We start from the raw sequence: 5,771 nt of genomic DNA on the forward strand, positions 1-5,771 counted from the left end.
TTTATAGTAACATATTGATGGATATTTGATTTCATAAAAAAAATGTATAAGAAATTATACCGCTTAATTTAATTTTTTAATTATTTTTTATTCTAATTTAAAAATATATTTTATCTTTCTAAATGTCAACAATGTTTAAATTCGAAAATCATGAAGAAAAAAATGAAAAGAATGTTATGGTTTTATATTTTTTTTCATTCTATTTTACATGTTAATGAGATTGATATTCAATACTTACACTAAAAATAATCATTTTGGTCCAAAATTATTATTTTAAAAAATCAACAATTTTTTATTTTAAAAAATAGTTTATTTAAATTTTAAATTAGAATTGAATCAACAAAAAACTTTAAATAAAAAACTCTAACTTTACAAAAATAATAATATAAGATTACTCTAAACACAAAAATAAAAAATAAATACAAAATATAAAAATGATGACTAAGAATCATAAAATGATCAAACACAATTTGTTTGTTTTTTTAAGGAAAAAGTAAAACAAATTTTGTTACATTTGGTTAGAAAATTTTGAACTTGTCGGACAAAAACAACATTGTTTTAACACTAAAGCATTTTGAAGTGAACGTTGTACACCGACTAAACTTTGACCCATTTGAATTGAGCAATTTTCAAACCCTAACTAAGTTTCATCATCATCGCAAAAAATTCACCAACCTCAATCTCTTCCTTTTTCTTCAATTTCTCTTATCATTTTCACTCATCAAATATGCTTTCAACTCATCGTTTACTAAACACTAACTTACAAACAACTCTATGTAAACAGAAATCACATTGTGTTTTTACTCGGCTTCTTCTTCAATTAATGGATCCTCTTAATTTTAGATCGAGGTAAACACTACTTAATTCAAAATCAGAGTTAGTTGTTTGGTACTTTCCATTTTTAGACCACAAATTCAAGGTTTTTACAAATTATGAGTTTTGACATTTGAATTTGAATTTGCTCACAATACTTTTTATAGTCGTCTTCAAGGACCAAATGGCTAAATTTATCGACCATAGAATCTAGAGTTTGAGCTTTAGATGAAAAAGAACCATAAACTTATGAAGGATTACCCAGAGCAACGATTTTGATTTTTCTGCTTAAGTGTCTATTTGTGAGCTCCCATCTTGATTCTTTTATCCTTCAGATTTTCAGGAGGAATGGAAGATGGAAGGGGTTACTTGCCTCTTTGTTTATCTAAATAACTTTTCATTGATGATTGATGGAGATAGAGGATGAAGGACATAGGTTTAGATGGGAGATCAATGAGAAATGAAAATAATGTAAAATGGAAAAGGGATGTTATGTGAGAAATGATTTAAGTTTTAAAATGAGATGAGTGATAATTTTGAAAAATGAAATGAAATGAGTGAAATAGTAATGTGAGTGCGTGAAGTAATTGGGAGAAATGATGAATGAGATTTCAAAATATAAAATGGTACTGGTTTTAAAACTCTCTATGATTTTAATCGTGGTTCTTTATGAATTAAACCATAAGACAAAATTTTGAAAAGTTATAAAAAATTAAGGGACTTGAAAAAATGTTTTAAATGTATAATTAAAAATATTAATGCATAGAAATTATTTATATTACATTTGATAAAATAAAATTGATGCTAATTGAGATGACATTATGTAGATGAATGCAAAATGATTGGATGGATGAAATTGTACAGATGAAAAATAAATGAACAGATGAATGAGATCAGGGTCGATCTCGACTTTTTAGAGGCACATGACAAATAATAAAAATGAACTCTTAATAAACAAATTTAGTTCAAAAAAAAATCTTATATTCGTTAATAAAAAATATTTCACTACACTCACTTCTTTATCAAATTCTTGTATTCGTTAGCGTCAGACATTAACTATAACTACTTCCTCCTCTAACCTGAATATCGCGACAACCTTTTCATACGTCTAAATAAATAATAAAAACAGTATTAGGATCAACTTTGATATAGTTCATCACAAGTGATAATTACCATACTTTATAACACTTGATAACATATCAAATACTGGCGCCAACGGAATAAAGTTTTAAAATATTCAAAATGCTATGAAGAACATAATAGATGACTAACTATCAAGGAAATATATAATGTAGTAGTGACAATCTATAAGATATGAATAAAATTGAAACACAACATGAGGTGGTTAGATTATACTACTAAGTATTCATAACATTGACTCAAAATATATAAAAGTAAGTAATTGCTAAAAATGTGTATGAAATGATAAGACTAACAAAGAAACAACAATCTTATACTAAATATTCTTGAAAAATAATACAAGAATCATTTATACATTCACATAAATACCTTATTTTATGTTTACAAAATCAACAAGAGCTTCAGCGGTATGTGTGCCTTCAACTCGTACGCAACACCAACATTGAACTCGATACCGATACGTCAACGATGATAACAATTTTTAAAAATAAATAAATCAAACATAATCACACATGTTACTATCAAAGACCTACCCAATCAATCTGAAAAACTTATTCTAATTTAAAAATAAATATAATTTTAATAATTAAAATTTTATAAAAATACAATTTTAAACCAAATCAAGCAACAAAAAATTCAAAGTATAGTTTAAACTATTAAAATAAATTCATACAACTTAAATTTTCTTATTACTTCAAAAGAGTCTTTCTTGAAATATTATTTTGAAACAAATTCATCAACTAAGTATTTATATTTTAGTGTCTCCAAAAGATCATTAAACAACTAATAAATAAAATTACAAATAAAAAATAAAAAATAAAAAATGAAAATTTAACAATTACAAAATAAATAAATAATTAAATAATTAAAAAATGAAAGAAAAAATATTAAGCCTTCAATTTCATATAACTTTTATATTTTCTATTCATCTTTAAATAGTTTAAATCATTAACATTTATCATAATAAAAAAAAATTATGCAATAGTAATTAGAAAAAATGAATGCAAGAAGATCAAACCCACAACCTTTACTACCATGATTTAAATTTGCTCTACTTCTACTGGTTCATTTGCAAATTCATGTTTATTTTTTATTTTATAATTTATTTTATATAATATTAAATATATTATTTTGCTTATTTTAAAACAAAGTGAGACCCTTTAATTTAGAGACCTTGGGCTAAAGGTCGTCTTGTCCTTACTCAGGGTCGGCCCTGATTGAGATATGATATGCATACATAGAAAGTACATATTTTAGACAATTATCACATTAAACACAAACTAAACACATAAGATTAGGTATAACTACAAGAATATAAAGGAGAATGGGACGATCATACCAATTTGACGATTTAGGCTTTAACTTGATGCACATGTAACATTAGTAAACAATAAAAATTTATAACAAAAGCACAATATGATCATACATTTTACTTTGCGCATCTGGAAATAAATTTTTAGACACTCCTTTAAAAGATATCAGATGAAGTGGAACGACACATGTTCTGATTATCTTTGTTTGTCTTCTTATTCAACAATGATTAGCTACTTTGTTTATTGAACTTATACCTCGACAACCTTGGATACCTAGTTTAACGCTTGACAGTAATATGGCTATTTCAAATCTTATTGCTTTGGATCTTCTTAGATGCTTGTTTAACAATCATTGAACACACCAACATCTTCATAGAAACTGTCTCTGTCTTCCTTCACAACGACCATGGAAGAGTAATTCCTCAAGAAGATGCTTCTTTTTTATTCTAATAACCCTTATCTCTTTAATAATTAAAAGTATAAACACTACATAATAAAATGGGTCAGCTTCACGAATAATCATGAAATAACAAGAGTCTTCAAGTTATACACCTAGGTTCTCGGTTACATACACACAACTCAAAACTTTATCAGTCAAATTCTAGATGGATATAATTACTTTGAAATTCTACCTAATGATTATAGAATCGTTAACATAATAAGATTGGATTAGTTAAAATATCTTTAAGTCATTTAGATAATGACATTAACCATGTAGCATGATGACTACGAGACATATTGAATTTGCTAGATAAGGAAATTTTATTGAACACATCCCTTGGATCATTCTACCCATATCCTTAATTTTTGAAGTCACATGACTTGATCAAAAGATCGGCTTTGATACTAATTGTTGGGGGAAAATATGGAGATCAAATGGTCCATAAGGTGGGGGGTGTTAAAAAGACCAATCCCCTTAAACTATTCTTAAATAATTTTCCTATATAAAATTAGAGTTTAATAAATGAAACCTCAAATGGTAGGTTGAAACAAAATATAGCGGATATTTGAAATATTATATGTTTCAATGTTGATCAAAGATACATGATTCAATCAAAAGTCAACATAACCAAGATAAATATATTTTCTTTGACAAACAATTCAACAATTATCATAACTCAATTTTGTGCATAGCTTAAAATTAATATATATATCAAAAGTTGATTAATCCAAAATTAAAATATTTACAAAAACAATTAAGCGATAGAATAATTAATGAATAGATACGTCAGAGTTCTAAACTTATATGATAAAACATTATAATCAAGATCAAGCTCTAGATGACATGATATTCTAAATATAAACAAATTTAAAACATGTAATATAATGCATAAATGTAAAAGAGACAGGGAGAAGAGAAATGCACGACAGATTTATGGCGGTTTGACTTGCTCGTCCTCGCTAGATCTTAGTCCACCCTTCAATGTTTCACCATTGAAATTTGTAAGGTCTTCCAATATTTTTAAATTTAATATACAAGGACTTTTAGTACAATGGATAATCAACAATCTAAACACTACAAGCCAACTGATTTAGCCAACATGAATCTAAATTGACTTTCCTTTCTATTGAAGCAAAATACTCAAACTATAAACATTCAAGATGTTCAATGATCTTGCTAGACACAATAATCATGCTCCAAGTTTTTGTTTTACAACAACCTTTACTCATCCAATTTGGTTCCTTATCTGAGTGATTATTCTACACAAGAATGGTTTGACAACTCCCAACTTTATTCTGCAACAACCTATACTCAGTCCCACCGAAGTCTTTCACGGGGTATAGAGAAACTCTTCTCTTGATGGATATTCACAACTAGACACCATATATAAAAAGTGATTCTTTTTCTTGATACACACAACAAAACTTCACAAAAAAATATTAGTTTCCCTAATATATCTTGGATCTACCACTCACACTCAGTCTTTAAAGGTAAGCATTATTACAATGTTTTCTCGATACAAGGTTGAAGACAATGAAGGTTCTCTAAGGAATCTCACAATATCAACAATCTAGAAAGTTTTTCACAATATTGAATCAAGTAGGAAGAGTGTTTCTGAAAGGAAAAACTCTCATTAGTTTTTCTCGAAAATAGGGGTTTGGAACTCACTAAATCTCACTCTAGAAAAATGACAATCATAGCATCATTTTTTATCTCTTTGAAAAATGTCACTAAAAATATTTATATAGGTGCTAAAGGTTATACACAAAAGATAAAGAAAAGAACAAAAATGATTTGAGTAGAATCATGATGTTATAATTTGAATCAAAAGAAAGAGTGATTCAAATCGATTTAGAAATGAAGAGGTTGTCGTTTTGATTGGTATTCATGATTTGGCTCAAGAAAAAACATGATTCAAATCATGGTTGTTTTAGAAAGATATTAGAATATCATGATTCGAGTCAAAATTGCATGTGCTTCGAGTCAAAGAGTGTTGTGATTGGAACCACACACGTCTCTGATTCGAATCAAATAGTCAGTGACAAAAAATTTATTTGAGTTTG

The sequence above is a fragment of the Lathyrus oleraceus genome, chromosome 1 (genome assembly GCF_024323335.1).
Source record: "Lathyrus oleraceus cultivar Zhongwan6 chromosome 1, CAAS_Psat_ZW6_1.0, whole genome shotgun sequence".
Lineage (NCBI taxonomy): Eukaryota > Viridiplantae > Streptophyta > Magnoliopsida > Fabales > Fabaceae > Lathyrus > Lathyrus oleraceus.